This window comes from Leopardus geoffroyi, chromosome B1 (genome assembly GCF_018350155.1).
Source record: "Leopardus geoffroyi isolate Oge1 chromosome B1, O.geoffroyi_Oge1_pat1.0, whole genome shotgun sequence".
NCBI lineage: Eukaryota > Metazoa > Chordata > Mammalia > Carnivora > Felidae > Leopardus > Leopardus geoffroyi.
In genome coordinates, this window is record NC_059327.1 from 153,386,284 (window position 1) to 153,408,536 (window position 22,253).

Consider the following 22,253-nt stretch of genomic DNA (forward strand, 5'->3'; position numbering starts at 1 on the left):
TCTCTCTCTCTCTCTCAAAAATAAATAAACATTAAATATTTTTTTAAATGGACAAAGAATCTGAATAGACATTTTCCCAAAGAAGACATACAAATGATGAACAGTTATATGATACATGATAATCGCTAATTATCAGGGAAATGCAAATCAAAACCACAATGAGGGTGGCTGGGTGGCTCATTAGGTTAAGCATCCAACACTTGATTTAGGATCAGGTCATGCTCTCATGGTTCATGAGATTCAGCCTGGCACCCATCTCTGTGCTGACAGTGGGGAGCCTGCTTGGGATTCTTTCTTTCCTCTTTCTCTCTCTATATATGCTCCTCGCCACGCATATGCACACATGCGTACTCTTGCTCTCTCTCTCTCAAAATAAATAAACTTAAAAAATTTTAAAAAAATGCAATGAGATATTCCCTCACCATGTTAGCATGTCTATTATCAAAAAGACAAGACACAACAAGTATGTGGTGGCAAGTATGTGTGGCAAGTATGTGGTGAAAAGGGAGCACTTGTATACTCTTGATGGAAATGTAAACTGGTAACAGCCAGTAAAGAAAATGAAGGAGATGGCAATTTATACAGCAGGACTACTCAAGCAAATACGGTTGCTTTGATATTTTTCAGGGCATTTGGTAGCTCATTGTCAGCTAGCATTTTTGTGGAAATGCAATCGCATAAGTAAACCTTATCATAATATAGAAATAACTCACTTGTTATGTGCATTATAAAAGTTAGCAAGTCTGACATGTTTGATCTTTGCATTATGCTGGTCCCCTATTATCTGTTTTGATAGTTAATTAATTGATCTCTTTCTAAAAACAGGTTTGCTAAAGATACTAAACAGGACTACAAAGACACAAACACTCTAGAGAAATTTTAGAGATTTACATATTCTGCTTGAAGTAGTACATGTTTTGAATTTCAGAAACATATAAATTGAAATCAAAATGTGTATGTATCTCTAGTTACACATATTTAAGTTATCTACACTTTCTTCTGATTCTACAGATGTACAAAAGTTGACCACATGCATTGTTAGTCTCAGTTCCCCACTCAGTAATGCATTTTCTCTGCCCTAAAGGAACAGCCAACTGAGCTTTAGCATTCAATCCAGTATTTACAAACTAGTTTAATGGCATCGTAAAAACATTCACAAAATAGCATGAAAGGTCAGCAATAAACTGGCTAAATCTTCTTGCCTTATAAATATATGGGTGACCAGCATATCCCCAAAAGCTCTGAGTTTGAAAATTAGCTGCTGAGCATGCACTGCAGTTAATTTTCATTGCTGTTAAAATATGATGCATCAGCAACATAATAAACCATACCCTGCATAATAAACCCTACTTTGATGCAAATCAATATGCAGTAATGCAGTATAAAAAGAAACAAAATAACTGTAAATTATAATACACCTATGAGTAGTCAGAGCATACAAACATCACAAAGCTACCTAAACCATTTTTGATATGAATATTGGAGCAAACTAGCAATAGCTGTCTGTATTACAAAGTACTAAACAAATATAAGGAAAGCAAGTGGGACTTAGATAATAGGAGTCCGACTCTGTCACATGGTTGTTTCCTAGGTAACTAGACAGTGGAATAGGAACGTCTCAAATAATCAAAACCACAAGAACCTTAACTTTAAAAATGCTTTTGTACTTAAATCTTTACTGATTCACAAGAATAAAATTCAACTTCAAATCCAGGGGTAGTTTTAAAACACGATAAGAAAAAAAAGAGAGTGATCCCATACTGGTACCATGACATTATTCCAGAAGTAGTAGTCATTGCCCGTTGGTGTTTGTAGGTTAGATAATCTGATAAATTTGCCTTAACACACATTCATCTTCTAGTTTGGTGAAACTGAATTGGAAAGATAATGTCATAAAAGTAAAGTTATTGCTAACTCTTACTCTATCCCTCTTAAACAATTCAGTCTTCTGAGAAACTTTAATGTTATATTAACTGATCACTGGAATGCTGGCTGTAACATGGCAATAGTTGCTGCTTTTGACATACATGTGTTCTTAAGAGATCTGAATTACTTTTCTTTACTATTAGCTGAAAGATAAGGAATTTTAAGGAGAACCTCAAATACACACTGTGAAGAATGAAGCACCAAATTACTAAAAACCCAATCATGACAGTGCCACATTGTTTTAAAATGACCACATTTATTGCTTTTTAATAGCAAAGCATTTGATTTTCCAGTGCTTCCATCTCGTCAATATTAATATAACAATAAAAAGTCTGCAAGTGATGCTAGTCTATAGGAAAGAAAATAGAAAATTAAAGGGGATGATGTTAACTCTTTAACTTCAAATTCTGTTTCACTTTGCACTGTGTTCTGTCCAAGCTACTCCCTGTAGCCTGGGATATGCAGAATCCCACGAAGCACATCTATTTTACGCCCTGGCAATAATGAGTCCAAAGTAACAGTATTTTCTTTCATTGATTCTTGCTTTTAAGTATTTATATTACAAGACATTACTTGTCCTGTAAAGGTAGTCTTATGTAGGCTATTAAGCTGAAACCTAACAATCTATAATGGGTGATAATATGATAATGTTACTTCTCCAATAAAACATACATGAATTGTTATTCATTCAATCATTTGCCAGCCTTTAATTGATTACTTAGTCTGTAGAAGGTACTGTGCCAGATGATGGGGGGGGGGAACTGACCATGACAAAATAAATCATATTAATCTTGTCTTATGAAGTTTGTACTATTTAGCAGAAACTACACACAGGTTATTTCTATTCTCTTCATACCAACACTTTAGCATACATGTTATCTTCATATTACAACTGAGAAGGCAGAGAATTAAATAACTTATTCCCTGTTAATTGGGAAAGCAAACAAACAAATCAAACAAATACTTCTCTCATGGCTCTATGCATAAAGGAAAACTAAACAAAACAAAAACATATAATCAAATCAAATAAGAATAAAACAAAACAAAACCCAGATATACCATATAAGTAGAATCTTGGAGGAAATATCTGATTCAAAAAGTGTCTGCAGATTTAATTGCCAGTATTGTGAGAGATCAAGTGTTTTGAATAAGAAGATTTATTTTTTTCTTATTTTAGAATTTCAGATAAAGCCACGAAATTGGGGAAAATAGGCAATTAGCATCTCCATATTCCAAAGAGAGTCCTAAAGAACTGCAAGTTCTTTGCCCCACTCCTGTGTTTATAAAATGATCACAGTAAAAATCTTTATCACTCAGTCCACTACCAGAATCAGCCCACAGAAAGAAAAATCTGAAAATTCAAAAGAAAGTTCTATATTCTGTAAGTTGGCCTGAACTTTTTCTCTTTCCTCTACATTGGTCCAAGTGAAGATGATTCAGTGATACCTGCTCTTGAAGAATTTTCATATCTAGAAGAATAGGAGTTTGCCATCTCTTCTCCCTCTTTGGCTTACGAGGGAAACAAACAAACAAACAACAAAAAAAACCTACAGTGCAATGGAATAGTAGATGAAAAGAAAGTTCTTAAGGGAGCTTGAAATGTACCCCTTACAGTAAGGACACAGAGAAAGGTTTCTGATTTCCACATGAAGAACACAGAACATAAAAAAACATGGCTGGCTCAGCCTCCCATGAAGAAAGGGAGAAAAGAAAAAGCAGTGGCAGGACTAATTTTGCTATGATTTGGCATGGCAAGGACTCCATCTCCTGTGGGCCTTCCCAGAAACCTCCTGCAACCTCCACCTCATCCCAGCAGCTCACCTCTTCTTTCTCAACATTTTTACACCTCTTCAAATTCAAGAAATTGAAGGAGCAGTAAATCACTGCTCTTTCCAATACAAGTATTATGAAACAAAAACAAAAACTGTCTTTATTTCACAGTTTGACACAGTCCATGTGTATACTGGGGAAGAACAAACAAAAATTAAGGGTCATGTATTGTTCTTAAATAGTTGTGCTTCTTCAGGTAAAAGGAATTTCCTTGAGTACATACTAACAAAGAAAAAAAATACCACACAGCTCTGACTATTTTCCCCAGTATCCATCAAGACTGTATGCATATTGTTTTCTTCTCTGGCCCCGTTTAAATATTTTGACAACTCCTTAAGTCAATGCAGTCACTCATTATAGTTATAATTAGACTTTATTTCCAATTTATTCTTTCTGCATATATGATATTAAAGAACCTGTAATGAGTCAATGTCTAGATACATGGTTCTAATGAACAACTGTTGACAATTTCTCAACAAATGTCAATAATTAAAAAGTAAAATAGAAGTCTCTTTCTCTATTTTCCCTAGGGATAATATATTATGGTTGTAGGGGAGGTGATGAATTAAAAAAAAAAAAAAAAACTAACACAAAGGAAGAAAAGTATTTGCTGGAAAAATGAATACTAGAAAATTTGGTAATATATATTTTTTAGGACAATTCACAGTAGATGATGGAACAAAGTGACCAAATATCTTAGTGGCTTAATAAAATAAAGGTTGTTTTAATTCTTAGTGTGTCTAGGTCTTCAGGTACACCCCCTCTAGTGATTCAGTAGTCCTTACTCATTTCAACTTTGACACCACTATCTTATTATATCTGTAGACTAAACTGAAGTCCTAGATTTTAAAAATCTAGCCAGTCTCTCAGTTTTTTGATAATCTAATTACTGTTTTACTCTTTAATCAACATACGGGATACATTATCCCTAACCTAAAGATACCACAAAGTCCCATACAGTCATTACATGCTATTCAAAGCCCAGGATTTCCAATTGATATGTGATTCTCATCATCATGGCCAGACATTGTACATTATAGTCCATTAATATTCTGGGAATCTTACTCTCGATGTATAGGAAGTTTCCTAATTTTTCTCTCTAATAGAAATTTTCCTCTCCACTGTTCCTCACAGCCCTTAGCTGAGTTCCCAGTCTTTGAAACATTTTGTAAGATTGAAGAACCAAGAGTTGTTTCAAGTTTGAAAGAGTTAAGGTTTTGTTTTGTTTTGTTTTGTTTCTGGGCTTATTTATTTGCCCTCCAAAATTTTGACCTTAGGGGGAAAGCTCTCAGTTTTTCCCCACTGAGGATGATATTAGCGGTGGGTCTTTCATATATGGTTTTTATGATCTTGAGGTATGATCTTTCTATCCCTACTTTCTTAAGGGTTTTTATCGAGAAAGGATGCTGTATTTTGTCAAATGCTTTCTCTGCATCTATTGAGGGGATCATGTGGTTCTTGTCCTTTCTTTTATTGATGTAATGAATCAATGTGATCGTTTTGAGGACATTGAACCAGCCCTGCATACCAGGTTTAAATCACACTTGGTGCAAACCCTCCAAAATTTTAATCTGTATCTTATCTATTTCCTTTCATCTGGATCCATAGTTAAGAAATCATACTCATAGTTTTTGGTTAGGCAGAACTTTAGCCCTTATGTTTTGTTTTGTATTTTTTTTTTCCACAACATAATGACTGCTACCTTGAAGTCACCTAACTTTGAGAAACCATTTAAAGTTGGATCTTTGCATTCAGTCACATTATTTAACAAAATGTTTCTTTGGCTTTTATTGTACCAAACTTTGTATTTTAATTCTTTGCTGTATCTAGATTCAGTTAACATTACCACCCTTGCAAATACCATGAAGATCTGAATTACTTGTTTCCCTTTCATGTCTGCTTACAAACTGGTTGGTACTTTCAGAACTCATCTTCCATAGGAATATCTTGCCAAGTACAACCAATAATAATCCAAAAACACTTTGAATTTTAATTTTCCACTTTCTTCTTATATATCCACCAATTCAGTATGTATGTGGTTTACTTCCCAGGTTATGGGAGATGAGAGGGGTTTTAAGCAATATATTATCACCACATAACATGGACTGCCATCTTTCTAAACACTAAAACTCTCTAAACACTAAAACACTAAAACTTACTTTGCTGCCAATTTTCTGAATATTAAACCAATACCACACATTTTACTCTTTGTTAGAAAAGTACTATAATTCAAGGTAAAAATAACATAACAAACCACGTGAAATTTTGGTTGTTATTCAAAATGAAATGTCATCATATACATACACAGTCAAATAGGGAATTGCCAAGCACCTTTATATGGAGACTTAGGGACTCTTGTGTCCTCCTTCTTGTGGCATTTCCATCTTCCCAGGTCTCTTCTAGTCATATACTGGATATGTTGCTTTGATCTTGTCTATATTATTTATATAACTGAAAGCATAAATATAGCTGAAAAATTATACTTTAACAGAAAATTAATAAAAATATCCAAAATTAGTACAAATGATGCAAAATACAACATTAAAAATATATGACATATGTTGTTGTGTTGAATAGAAAGTGACTTATTTTGTGGCTTATTTATCTAACATATACTAAGTAAAGGACAAACCATCCCTATATTACCCTTTTTAAATTACAATAATTTATTTATTAAAAAAAATTATGCTATGGTATTTTTGGCCTTCACTCAGTCAAAACTAACATATGTCCTTAAATTACTTTGTTGTACTAAGTTATTTTCATGAAAATGATTTAATGAACATAACTGATTAAAAATGTCTTTTTTTAGGATTACCTTTTGAATAAAAGCAGAATTCTAGAGAAGCTAAACACATTGCTTGAGAAACACTGAACTCCGACCTTAACTTGGAATAAAGTAAGAAGCACCAGATGCCAAGATTCTTACATCATGACTTAAATGGAAAGGTGAAATCACATGAGAATTGATAATAAATACTATGATTTAGAAAATAAGAAAACGTAATACATACTAACCAGATGAAAAGATATTGTTAATGATATTCAATTTTCATACCTCAATGAAACAAATATTTAAAACTGAGAATATACATTAAATACTTTCTCATTTTCCTTTTTCTTCATTGTTCACTGTTTTTTTTTTTCCCCAGAAAATTCTTCAAAAAAAAAAAAAAAGTAAAAGCCAACTATTTACTTTAAAGGAGACTGTAACAAATAATTGAGCTGTTTTTCCTTCCAGGGGATAATGTTAACATTTTCATAATCTGCACATCTATAGCAGTTGGAATATATCTGTGAAAACTTTGTGACATTAAATTGTTTATATAATCAGGGACAAGATGTTTAAGCAGATGAACTCTGGAAATGAATATGTAAACATGAGTTTGTTTGATTTCCAGCAGTCATGCACTACAGTGCCTGCCATTAACATTGCTTGAATATTGGGAATCCATCTAGTTAGATGTATCTCTAGTAAGTAAATTCACCTTCTTCTGTGATGGGTGTTTCTATCACATTATGAGATATAAACTCTGCATAATGATAGAAAAGAAAATTAAAAGTTATAGAGGACATATTTACACACAAATTAAGACATCATGTGAAAACTTTGTGAACAGTTTAATATAATAAAAATAGCAAGCACCAAGTTGTGTGTATAAAAACACAAAAGGGAAGCTAGAAAATAAACAGTATTCTTACATAAAAAATTATCTTAATCATCATGACTGGAATGACTAAATAATCTAAGTAATATGGGCTCATTTCAAAAAGAGTTTGGAAAAATGATATACAAATGCAATTGAATTATGGGACCTCATTTTTAGAAAAATCAAAGGAAATAGAAATTTCTCACTTATGTGTGCCATGACACCAATAGCAGGTGTTAGATTATTTTCATTGATGTAGAGAATAGTGATGTGTGACCCCTCAGTGAATGTATAAATAAATATTTTGTTAATTCTGTGATAGAATGAAACCATAAAATTTCAAGTTATTAATTAAATGTTAACAATTCTATCTTTAATGCCTAAATGAGTTTCTGACAGTAATATGTTCTCAGCAAATATTGTTATGTGCATTCTGTAGTGAATAAAAAAATACTTTAAAATTGAATTATTCAGTCTACTCAGAATTTGACTTTGTGGCTTAGAATGAGTAAAGAAAACATGTAAGGAAAAATGACAAATATGAAAATATAAGATTACAGGGATATTCCATTAAACTTAGTGAAAATGAAAAGATCAGCCTCATCAAACACTTCAAAGTTATCAAAATATTTTATGCTTTACTGAGTTTTATATAAACTTATAAAAATGTATTATCAAAGAGATTTACAAAAAACCCCACACAATTCATGTAAAAAAATAATCAAAATGCACCCAATTAATACATAAGACAAAGCAATAAAAATTACTCCTGTACACTCTTATTGCATATAAAATTGGAGATGGAAATAAAAGTTAAACATATGACCCTTACATATACCTTTAACAACTGGATAGAATCTCAAGTTATTGGAAACTCCAATGGACATCAAAAGGCACAACCTAAGCTTCAAGATGGTTAAAGCACACTGATTAAATAAAATAAGTGAACTCAATTTAATTGAGATAACAAACTAATATCTCTATTGTATTAAAGTAACTTTAGGTATAAGTGGTTTACTTTATACTAACATTATCAAATTTTATAATCCTTTTGAAAAGTAGTGCTAAATCCTTGTATACCATCTCATAAAAGTAATGTAGCATTTTTATTTTAAAAATTAAAAATAACTTGGGGAGCCTGGGTGGCCCAGTCGGTTGGGCGGCAGACTTCGGCTCAGGTCATGATCTCGCGGTCTTTGAATTGGAGCTCCTTGTTGGGCTCTGTGCTGAGCGCTCAGATCCTGGAGCCTGCTTCCGATTCTGTGTCTCCCTCTCTCCGCCCCTCCCCTGCTTGTTCTCTGTCTCTCTCTCTCAAAAATAATAAACATTAAAAAAAAATTATTTTAATTAAAAACAAAATATAACTGAATTTGGTAATTAGAATTTACACTGGGTTCATCATGTAGTAGCTTATAATAAGATAGCCAGGTATTTACATGTATTTTTTAATATTTTTGTATTTGTATAAGAATGCTTAGTTGATATAACAACTTGTTATATATTTCCTAATCCCCAAGTAAGCCAATGTATTTAGAAAATAAGTTAATGTCATCATATTAATTAGGGCATATTAAGTCAAGAACCGGATATAGTTTCAAGTGAACCAACATATTTAGTTAGATGTGTTGTTTTCAAATGTCGTAGCAATGTAATGTAACATTCAAACATATAAGGTTCGAATTAAAAAATCATGCAGGAATATTTGAATGATGAATGACTAAATCATATTTATACCTACTAGTAGTTCTTATAAAAAATAGTCTCAAATGATGTATAACAATGACAATTTTAAAATGTCACATTGCTTTGAATTATCTATATTTTTATTTGCATCTAATCTCTACTTTCTTACCTATCTGGTTGTAATGACAACTGATATCTCATTAATTATAATTAAGAAATCCAATTCAGAACAAATAAGAACATTTTAGGCACCATTTTTTTTCATATTTTCATCTCCATATTTATTGAAAATAACGCGTAAGAGTAAGAGCAGTTTTGGAAATACTTGTTGAAACAAAAAGGGTGAAATAAAAAGGTTAGACTATAATATAAAAAGTTAAAATTACAAGATTAAAGTTATAAGTTAAAAGATAAAGATGAAAAAATTAGAAAGAAATGAGAAAATATTTCAATTTTAATTAATTAAATTAATTAATTAAATATTTCAATTTAGTCTTGGTGTAAAACATTATTTTTAGTCAGCAATGCCTCTAATACAACTGAAAGTACAGTCATACTGTGATTAAACTTATAAAAATGGTATGCATTGTTTATTATTTTATAATGCAGAATAATTTCAATAAAAATAAAGAAAATTTTTTCTAATTTACTTTTTTAATGGTTACTTTTTGAGAGAGAGAGAGAGACACACACACACACACACACACACACACACACACACACAGAGCGCAAGCACAGGAGGGGGAAGAGAGAAAGGGAGACACAGAATCCAAAGCAGGCTCCAGGCTCTGAGATACCAGCACAGGGCCTGATGTGGGGCCCTAACCCACAAGCCATGAGATCATGACCTGAGCTAAGTCGGACACTGAACTGACTGAGCCAGCCAGGCACCCCGCTAATTTCTTGCATAACTAGAATAATTCATAACTATAATAATTTGAAAATACAATTTTTACTGTTTAACAAAATGTGTCAATTTTAAGCATCAAGTAGACATAATTATAATTGAAACATAATAAGACTATACTTCTTAAACCAGGTAGTTACAAATTTAATTGAAATGATGATTGATCTAGTCTTTTACAAGTTCCTGGTTCCATTATCAGAACAACCTTAAAATGAGGGCCCGAAGGTGACAAATCATTTTCTTAAACAGTTTCCCTTGCTGTTATGTTTCTTGTGATCTTTTACTTTCCTTATCATCCATGGATTTTTAGTTAAGTCTATTATTTAAATTTTTTTTTCAACGTTTATTTATTTTTGGGACAGAGAGAGACAGAGCATGAACGGGGGAGGGGCAGAGAGAGAGGGAGACACAGAATCGGAAACAGGCTCCAGGCTCTGAGCCATCAGCCCATAGCCTGACGCGGGGCTCGAACTCACGGACCGCGAGATCGTGACCTGGCTGAAGTCGGACGCTTAACCGACTGCGCCAACCAGGCGCCCCTATTATTTAAATTAGAGGGAAAATGACATACATTACACCAAAGATTCTATGCTTTAATGTTATAATCTAAGCAAAACAAACAAAACAAACAAAAAATACTTCAAACAAACCACCCAACTGTAACACTCTGGATGAAATATTACACTTTGGATGAAAACCTAACAGCAATAAACTTTTATTAAGTTGGAGCCTGTAATTATGGAACGTGGCTAGGAGAGGCCAATACTTGCAAAACCCTATCATGTACTTTTAGTGCATTTCTTCTATCCCCAATAGCACAGAGGGATATTTTAAAATTAAAATTGTATTAAAACAGCAAATTTAAAAACCTTGGAATATGAAATCTGAATAAAATATATTAACTTCCTTAGGCAAATACCTTGTATGTAATGGAAAGACGGTTCATCTAACTATAGAGATTTTATGTCCACTAATATTAATTTTTAAAATTATGAATACTTTGTTGTATTCATTTTTACTTACTACTAATAATAGGTACAACTAACACTGATTTTATTATTTTTATATGTCAGGTGTTATGCTGATAGGTTTATATATGTTAAAGGTTGCCATCAAATTCTCATGAAGGCAGTGTGTAACTACAGATCTAGTGAGAGGTGCAGCTGGCATTCACACCCAGATCTATCTTCAGAGCCAGTTCCCTCAACCACTACACTAAAGTGAATTGAAATATGAAGTAAACACATGCTTTCTAGGGCTGGTATGCTGTAATAATAAAACAAATTAAGCTAAGTGTTACAGAAAGCATATTGAGTTGGCTAATGGCTACTGGGGAGACTCCTTGTTTTCTTTTTGTCAGGTTAATTCTCTGTACCCTGTGTCCAAGGCCAAGTTCCCTGGAAACAATTCAGAGAAAGAGGTTCACATACACAGTGTTTATTGGAGAGTACTCTGCAACAGTACTTAGGAAGGAGTGAAGAAAGCAGGATGAAACAGATAAGTTGAACTCTGAGATACGTAACTATACATAATATAGCATGGAGGGATCTTAAAAAAGAAAAACAAAACAAAACATTGTGCTAAGGAAGAGAAACTAGACATAAAAGGTCCCATGTTACATGATTCCATTTATATGAAATGTCCAGAATAGAAAGTCCATAAAGACAGAAAGTAGATTAGTGATTTCCAGGGTCTGGGCATAAGGGAAAATGAGGAATAATTGCTAATCAGTGTGGAGTTTCTTTTATTAGTGATAATTTCCCAAAGTGGTGATGCATGCTAAACTCTTTGAATATACCTAAAGACTGATTTGTACACTTTAAAAGGATGGATTTTATGTCATGGTAATTATATCTTACTACCGGTTATAAAAAAAGTCCTCACAATTCAAAAAGTAATGCAAAATATCTCTAAGAGCATTTAATAGCCATACTATGTAATAATTTTATCTTTTTAATCAGAGATTTTGCAATCTATTAAGAGTTTCTGATTTCTGTTTAGGGTAAATAAGTGCCAAATTCTCATTAATTTTAGGTTGGCTCTATTTTTTGCTTATAGACTACCTGGCAATACTTATGTGATAATATATATCTAGTATGTCTTATATCATCATCAAGACCATTATTTAGAACCAGAGAAAAAACTACCCCAAAAAACAATAAAAACAAAACCCAAAAGTGAAACTGTAAAGAAACTTTACTCCTTGTAGTAATTTTTTTTTAAGAAAAGGAGAGGAATCCCGGAGAGATAAATTGATGAAGCTCCATCACTTATGATCATAAGTATGTATACACTGATATACACTGATATACTACCCTTCTTAGTGATTTTATAATAATGATACAGTAGATTTTCATGTTTAATTTTAAAGACTCTTTGTTGTAGATGCGTGTGTGTGTGTGCGTGTGTGTGTGTTCCTTCAACTTAGCTTTCATTGTCCTTTTTAAGTATTGAATTTCCCAAATCTTTGTGGGAAGACTTTGTGGGAAAAACATTAAATAATTTTAATATTTGTTTAGTTGTTTTGTTAAGTCAAATTATGAATTAAATGTCAAAATTCTTACTAAAATACTTCATTAAAATTAATGAACAATGTTTCTACAAGTTCTATTTTTAAATTGATATAAATCCAGATGTCATTAAAACACATGTAATACTTGATCATGATATATTGCATGTTTTATCATTTTAAGGCTTATTGAAAGAAAATCTTTTGAAAGAATTATTTGTATTCTAATTCAATAAACCTATGATCTATGTAACTAGATCGACCGTTACATAGAATAATATACTTTTTTATCATTAAAAAAAATAGTGGTACACTGAAGTCTGCAACCATTAAATATTTAAATTCAGTAGATTTTTTATTGTAGAAAAACGTAAAACACTTTTTTTGTATAACAACAAGGTAAACAAGGCCTTAAATAACTAAGACCTAAAAATGCTATTCTATGCTATCCATTTAAATGTAAGTTATATATTTTAACTGCGTTTAATTTCTTAACATTATTTTACAACTGAAATAATTATATTGGATATTTTTTCTATGCATAATAAAATAGAAAAGTCACTAAATCATTTGACAGTATTTTAGAATGCACCAAGAAACCTTTTTTTTTTTTAATGAAATAGTGTCAAATTCATGATTATTTGTCTATTATTCATGGTCCTTTTATAATATTGTAATTGTGGAAGGTAATCATTTACATTAAAAACAAACACAGATTTAATTTTTATTTCAGAATTGTAGGTAGGAGTAAAGTGTTTAGACACATTTTTTTTTTTATTAATTTTTTTAATTTTTTTTTTTAATTTATTTTTGAGACAGAGACAGAGCGCGAACAGGGGAGGGGCAGAGAGAGAGGGAGACACAGAATCTGAAACAGGCTCCAGGCTCTGAGCTGTCAGCACAGAGCCCAACGCGGGGCTAGAACCCAGACCCGTGAGATCATGACCTGAGCTGAAGTCAGACGCTTAACCGACTGAGCCAGCAAGGCGCCCCATAGACACAGTTTTAAAAGGGAGTAAAAAACTGCTTATGCTACTTCTCAAAAAAAGAACATTATCTATGTCCATCACAATAATATATTACTAAATGTGCTTTAAAAAAAAATATTTCTAATCATATTAACTAATTCTCTAGCTTCTTCAAGTGACATTAACTAAGCATTTTAATTGAGTATTCAAGTATTTTCATTTGACTTCGTAGGTTAATTCACATTTAAAACCTGACAATATAATAAGTTTTATAGCTGCAAACTTTTAAACCATGAGTCTTAAATACATTTTGATATTTTAATGTAAATTATGAATTCATTAGGTAATAATAAGATTTTATTTTGCATTAAGGTTGCTAGAAGACTTGGTGTAGTTTAGAATTTATATTACAAGATTTTCATTTGAGTATTAAATTATGACATTAATATGGGATAATGGAATATTACCAGTTACTTTTTTATTTTGTACATACATACATAAAATGTATCATGTACATAATAATATGTCTAAGCAACCTTTTAACTATTACGTACATGCAAATATACATACTTATAAATGTATATACTTATAAATATATATACTTATAAATGCAAGTATATATACTTATCAATAGAAGTATAAATATTTACTTATAAATGTATAAACATATATACTTATAAATGTATACTTATATATACTTATAAATGTAACATTCATTTTTTAAACATAGGTTTATATTTTAATAATAAATTATTTTACTATTATAAATTCACCTCCACCACATGGTCAAGTTATTTTATTAAACATACATATGTACTTATTGTATTGTTTAGGATAATAATGAAGTATGAAATAATAAGATCAAATGTTAATGCCTGTCTTCTCAGAGTATCTTTTTTTAAATGTTTTATTTATTTTTGAGGGGGGGGAGAGAGAAAGAGAGAGGGAGAGAGAATGAGCAGGGAGGGGCAAAGAGAGAGGGGGACAGAGGATCTGAAGTGGGCTCTGTGCTGATAGCAGAGAGCCAATGTAGGGCTTGAACTCACAAACTATGAATCATTACCTGAGCTGAAGTCAGACACTCAACTGACTGAGCCACCCAGGTGCCCTTCTCAGAGTATCCTTATTGGTATTTATTACCACATATTTTCACAACTTCCATTTATACTACTATTCTGAATTTTGTTGTTTTATAAGTTGAAAATCTGTTCATAGTTCAAAATCCCGCAGAGTGGTTTAAATTGTTGTATTAACGCATTATTGAATGTTTCTCACTTAAAAATATTTTTACAAAATACTTGAATACATTTGTATTATTTACAATGTTAAAACTTTCTTTCATATTCCTACTTATGGTAAAATAAACACATGAGCATTCAAACATTTAGACATATATAGATACTGACTTGCATATTTGTCTTAGTCATCTTGGGCTACCATAACACAATACTAGACTGGGTGGCTTAAACAATTGTAATTTATTTTCTCTCAATTCTAGGGTTTGCATGTCTAAGATTAATGTCTCAGCAATGTCTATATCTGGTGAGGGCTCTCCCTTTGGGTTGCCTTCTCCTTTCATCCCCTTATAACCCTTCCTTGGTGTTTAGGTCTTCAACATACAAATTTTGGGGAGACACAAACATTCAGTCTATAACTGCTGTTTTTTAAGACTCTTTCAAAAGTTTCTATCTGAAGTTATTTGATTTTTTAAATCTATATTAACACAATTTATGCAACAAAAATAACAGATACTGCTATTAATCTGTAAACAATACGGGTGCCTGGGTGGCTCAGTTGGTTGAGGGTCCAACTTCGGCTCAGGTCATGATCTCACGGTCTGTGAGTTCGAGCCCCGCGTCGGGCTCTGTGCTGACAGCTGAGAGCCTGGAGCCTGCTTGGGATTCTGTGTCTCCCTGTCTCCTGCTCCCTGTCTCCTACCCTTCCCCCGCTCATGCTCTGTCTCTCTCTCTGTCAAAAATAAATAAACATTAAAAAAAAATTTTAAAAATCTGTAAACATTAAGCCTGTAAAATCTGTAAACATTGTAGTTTGAGGTCTACAAGCAAACATGCTTACACAGGGAGAAAAACGATTTACTCCATTAAATGTAACATAACTTTTTTGGAGGCAATAGTCATTCTATCCTTGCTCCATCCCACTTTGGCTTCATAGCAATCTATTATGTATGTGCCTACATAACAGCTATGTAGTGATTATCAATATATATATATATATATATATATATATATATATAGCCAGATTCTTAAAAGGAATCAAGCTCAGAGTCCGATATTTTCCCCCTTCCTTAAGCAGTACCTGAAATATTTTTCCCCAAAGAATAACCTAGAACAACAGGAACTCAGAAGATCTATAACCTTTTACTGAGTAAATCCCAGGAGTTAAGGCATTTTCCTTATTATATTAACATTTCTTAACGTGACCAACAAACAAACAAAATATGTATATTATGTATGTCTTATATATTAGGTATTATATTTGAAAAATAATTGGCATATATTTATAATAGTTTATTTAGAAAAAAGAAAATGCATTTTCATCATTTCTTTTTCCTTTTTGTTTTTATATGTCTTCTTTCGAAAATCAAATACCTTAAATACAAAATATGTGTTCAATCCATTTACTCTCTCATTTTATAACAAACTCACAATATGTAAAATGTCTCTTTATAATTACCATAAAATCTAATTTAATGGGGAAATGACAGAACAATTCAAATTATGATAGGAGAAATGTAATTGTATTGTTAAGATTAAGTATATCTAGTAAAGTGGAACATAAGTTGTTTATTCTATACTAACCCAAGGGCTATAAATTAGGTGTGACACATAAAGGAAGGAATTTCAAATTTTGGTGCCAACTATTATTCAGACATAAAAGAAAATTAATCAAAACAGAAAGCATGTAAATGTTATTGACAAATATGACTCTGATGTAAAAAGATAGTCAAGACAGATAATTGTGAGTTTTATGTTGAATTTATTGAAAATTATGCTAATTGCTATATATAGATATAATGGTTGAATTGGAGGATATGAGCTGGAAGTATAAATTATGGAATATTTCTCAGGCTAAATGAATGAACCCACACTTACATGTGAGGGTAATTGTTCGAAAGCAATACTAAAATGAAAGGGATATATGCATAGATGGATATAGTTTTAGGTACACTAAAATTTTATGTATTGATTATCAATACATCACATGGATGAGAAAGATATATGAAAAACTACATTTGGATATGAATATGTCCATGATCACTTGGAATTGTTTTTTATCCTGAAACCCTGATTTCTCGACTAACACACATACCATAGACTATCTCTTGAAGGCAGAGATTTAAGATGTGAAGAAACTCCACAAAAATTAAGGATCTGTGTAGGGGTAAGTAGATGGGACTTATGTGGAAAGAGAGATGTCTGTTCATGCAATGACAGGGGAGTGGGGAAGTGAGTTTTCTAGGATAGAGTTAGGTAGAGTATAGATGCAAAAGGTTGTTTCCCTAGGTACACATTTATGTAAAACTCCTGGGGAATTTATAAGCAAGGCAATAGCTGTTAGTAAATATTATGGGTGTAGATTTGCTATATTCCATGAGAGAAAATGTTCTGAAGATTTTTAAAAGGTAATGGACTTAGGAACAAAATAAAAACAGTTGTATTGATTACATTGCATATTCCTTTGTGCAGTCGGCTCAACAGCAGTATGAGTGCTATTAAAATACAGTTATAGGTAGGGATGATTTAGGTTTGGAGATTGGCAGAGTGGCTCTAACAGAGAGTTATATATAGACCAAAGTTTCTATATCTATAAAATGTATTTTTTATGTTTATTTATTTATTTTGCGAGGTGAGGGTGGATAGAGAGAGAGGGAGAGAATCCCAAGCAGGCTCTTCACTGACAGTGTGGAGCCCAATGTGGGGCTTGATCCCAGCAGATTATGACCTGAGCTGAAATCAGGAGTCAATCTCCTAACTGCCTGAGCCACCCAGGTGCCACTATAAAATATAGTTTTTAAAGTATCAGCTCGAAGCTCCATGGACTTGGGTACCTCAGCTCTGCAGTTTACTCTTGTATCTTTAGGTCTAGCAGGATACCTTGCACAGAATGAGACTCTCCATATTTGCTGAATGAATACATGCATTAATGAATAAATAGGGTCTGATGAGAGTTAACTAAAGCAATTCACCACAGATTCTAGGATTGTGAGTGTTATATAAGCTGAATTTTATAAATGCAGTGAAGTCTCTATGAATATTTCACTTAGAATTAACAATAGAAGTACATGAGAACACTTCTATAAAATAAGCATGATAAATCTATTACTTGATATAAAAAATATGAAATAGAATATTATAATTTCCCTCAGTTTTAGCATCATACATATGCCTAAAGTAAGTATTTATTGCATGAATAACATATTAATATAGGAAAACTCTAATCCTCATTAAAAATATTAAATACACATAAGTGGACATTTTAAAACTATAAGCTATCCACATGTCACATAACATGTTAATTTTTTTAAAAAATAATTTCTTATTCATAAATATCACATTATATTTCATTCGAAATTATATGTTACAAGTATAGCAAGCCTATCTCCCCAAATGGCACAAATTGAGGTTGTAAGACATCAAAGACTATCAGGTATTTTGATTAATGTATCAGTTTAACCAGGTGGGAGAACACATAGAAATATATATAACCACATTAATTTTATTTTCTAAGCCTAGAGAAGGATTGGGATTATATTTAGAAATAAAATTCTGAAAATGAAGTGTGATTGTGTGATTTAGAATGTTGCTAAAACCCATGTAGTAAATAAGATTTTGGAAGCATTCTAAAATAATATGAAAGAGCTTTATAAATATTAATTTGTTATAGCAATACATTCACTCCATAGGCATAATTACAGGTTTGTCACCTTTACTCTTGTGCCTGATGTGGAAATAGTGGAAATCTATAATTAATAACTTGGTTAACACAGTAGGATGAAAATGTGTTTCTCCCTATGAATGTGATACAATCAGGATGTCGATGTTGAAGCTATGCCAAAAGCTTTCTGAAGGCAATCAGCCTTATCTGACACCAAGACATAACCAATTGCTTGATGTTTAAACTGATGCCCTGTAGTAAATATGGCACTGAACAAAAATTCTCAGGGTTTCAGAAATTATTTTCCAGACAAATTAGCATATCATCAATTCAGAAGTGGAAATCCACTCCATGACACCAAATTAGAGAACTAATAGGAAGCATAGAAAAATAAAGTTCTAAAAAAAATCCAAGAAGTAATTTAGAGGACATAGTGGTTAACAGCTGTGGAAGCAGGTGCAAAGCATGCATAACTAACAAAGTTGAAAAAAAAAAAACCTATTAAAAGATTAAAATGCATACCTTTAACCAAAGTACAGAATTCAAATATAGAAGGGCACCACATATTAAAGCCATTAACCTTTTTCAAAATTGTAAAGCATGTGAACTTGATCTTCTAGGGATTTTCCACTTGCCCTTCATCATTCTAAATGCACATGCATTAAATACATTTAATGGTTGCTGATATTTTAGAGAGCCAGTGATTAGTGTTTCTTCCTCCCCTGCCCAAATTCAGAATCAGAGAGAAACAGACAACCACAAACCTCTGATACAGGGAACTCTGTGGGCTGGAAACCAGAGTAGGGTGATGTCCTTTCTACTGGTAAATCTGGAAAGATGTGCTCAAAAGAGATGGGTGGAGCATGTACAGTTGCTTAATGCAAAACTCATTCACTTGGGAAATTGCTTCTTCTCCTAAGGTAAGGAATGAATAACAGGGGCACAGATAAAAGTGGAATTTTCCAAGTTTACTTCATCTGGTTCCTACTCGGCAAGAATAATCTTTAAAAAGGAAAGGATAAGAAGTTATACTACATTACAAATTACATCTTAAAACTTAAATGTTGTCACTTCTAGTTTTTGTATTTCTACTTTAAGCAATTTCTCTTTTTTTTAAAGTTTTTTTAAATTTTTTTTGAGAGAGAGCAGGAAAGGGCAGAGAGACAGATTGAGAGAGAGAGAGAGAGAGACAGAGACAGAGACAGAGACAGAGAATCCCAAACGCTCTGCACTGTCAGAGCAGAGCCCTACATGGGACTCAAACTCACTGCAAGATCATGACCTGAGCTGAAACCAAGAGCTGAACACTTAACTGACTGAGCTACCCAAGTGCCCCTACTTTAAGCAATTTCTTATTCATAATAGACTTTGGATTGCATTACAAAAGATAAATCAGTCCAATGATTCTTCTTTCTCTCCTCCCTCTTTCCTTTCCTTAACTCTTCTTCCATTACTTCTTTCTCAGTGAAATTCACCAGCACAGTTCAATTATGCCTACGAAACTGCAATCTGTAGTTCACGTTTTAACTAAAGTATTATGGACACTTTTTAAAAGTTACATAATCACATGAAGGAAGATGCTATATGAATATCATGGTAGGCAGAATGTTAAACTGATACCCAGTGGCCCAAACCTTTATTGCCATATTTTACAAATCACTCCCTTTTGGAGGTGGGCAAGACCTTTGAATATGATGAGCTATTACTCCCATGAGCAGTTACCAATAGTTGCTTTGAGTAAATCGAAAGTGATATTATCCTGGGTGAGAAAGATTATCAGATGAGCCCTTAAAGAAAGTAAAGTATCAGATGATTTCACCTGACCTGGTCTTGAGGAAACAACCTACCACACTGTAAGAGATCTTATGGAGAGGATCATGTGGCAATGATCGGTTGCCAACCTCCGAGCCAAGAGTATCTCTGGCCAATAACTAGGAAAAAAGAAAGAAAGAAAGAAAAGAAAGAAAGAAAGAAAGAAAGAAAGAAAGAAAGAAAGAAAGAAAGAAAGAAAGAAAGAAAGAAAGAAAGAAAGAAAGAAAAAAAGAGGGAGTGGAGGAAAGAAAAAAGGAAGAAAGAAAAGAAAGAAAACAGAGAGAGAGAGAGACTTCCTGTCACAACCACAAAGAACTGAACTCTGCCAACAAGTGAGCTTGAAAGGTGACCTTCAGCCTCAGATCAGTTTGCAGATCTGGCCAAGAACCTAGCTAAAGTTGGGTGAGACCCTGAGCAGTGGACCTAGTGATCTCCATCTATAACTCTGACCTATGGAACCTGTGAGACAATAAATATATGTTTTTTGAAACCAGTAAGTTTTTGGTAATTTGATACACAAGAAGATAAAAGGAACAAATATTTTCATGTTACAAAATATACTGCTATCAAATATTCTAGAAAAGTAAGTATAATAAAATTTGAGTCTATCTATTATTTTAAGGTAATTACTGAGAGCCGTAATTTCAAGGTAGAACCAGACTTTGAGATGGAGTTTTTCATGCCAAAAGTTTGTTGGGAATTGCTCTTGAAAACTACACTGATGATAGGGGCGCCTGGGTGGCTTGGTCGGTTAAGCATCAGACTTCGGCTCAGGTCATGATCTCACGGTCTGTGAGTTCGAGCCCCACGTCGGGCTCTGTACTGACAGCTCAGAGCCTGGAGCCTGTTTCAGATTCTGTGTCTCCCTCTCTCTCTGACCCTCCCCCGTTCATGCTCTGTCTCTCTCTTTCTCAAAAATAAATAAACATTAAAAAAAATTAAAATAAAAAAAAAAGAAAACTACACTGATGAGAAAGTAAGAAAGCAAATCAGAGAGAGAGAAATTGAACTGTGATACAATTCTCAAGAAAGGCCTCAGTTAATACCATGGAAAGTTCTGGAGCTGGGAGGTCCTTCAAAGTTGCCTAAATTAAGATAAGGAGTCTGGGACTTCATACCTACACATCCACCAGTCATTAGATTTGATATGATCCTGGGGAGGGTGATGTTTAAGACCTGAAGCTTTTAATTTTGATGAAATTCAACTTACCAACATATTCTTTTTGGATCACATTCTTTCCTTTGGATGAAGCTGGTTACTGAAAAGCGATTCATATGTGGACATTTACCAGTCTACACTCCCAGAAAGAATGCTTTGTATACAGGGAGAGTTCTCATTTGCAATGCAGAGTGAGACCTGGGCTCTGTGGTCTCTGAAGTGGGAGAACTGAAGAGAGATGTTCACTCTACTGGAGCTGGAATTGTGAAGTCAAGGGGATTGAATGCTCTGAGTGAGCAGCTTCAATAGAGTATCGCTGAATGTCCCCATAACTCTTACCCTGACAGCTGTTCAAAACAAGCAAGAAGTAAATGATGAAAACCCTTCTTCTTAGAATATTTCTCCACTGACAAATCTTAGCATTGTGTTCCACGCAAAGGAACAATGATTAAAATCTCTATCTCCAGTATTTCTGTATCTTCTCAGGTTAAGTGTCTGCTCAAATCTTTTGTCAATTTTTAATTTGGATATTTGTTTTCTTATAATTGAGTTTTGAAAGTTCTTTATATATGAGTCCTTTATCTGATATATGTTTTACAAATATTTTCTTCCAGTTTATGACTTGACTTTTAATCTTTAACAATGTCTTTTGAAGACCTGAAGGTTTTAATTTTGATGAAGTGCAACTTATCAACATATTCTTTTTGGATCACATTCATTGCTATCAAAAGAAAGTAATCTTTGCTTAACATAGTCATAGAATTTTTCTTATATATTTTATTCTAGAAACTTAATAGTTTTAGATTTTATAATTTTATCTTTGATCTATTTTGAACTTTTTCATATATTGTAAGGTATCCATTGAAGTCTATTATTTGAATATAGATATCCAATTGTTCCAACATCATTTTTT

At 32.7% G+C, this 22,253-nt stretch overlaps 1 long non-coding RNA gene across 1 annotated transcript in view; it reads right to left on the minus strand.

Annotated features, from left to right (window-relative positions):
- Positions 1-6,014: 6,014 nt before the first annotated feature.
- LOC123595924 overlaps positions 6,015-22,253 on the minus strand; it is a 28,715-nt gene continuing 12,476 nt past the window's right edge. Inside the window, exon 2 of the long non-coding RNA XR_006711433.1 lies at positions 6,015-6,190. This is a non-coding gene — a long non-coding RNA (uncharacterized LOC123595924). The remainder of the gene's footprint in view (positions 6,191-22,253) is intronic.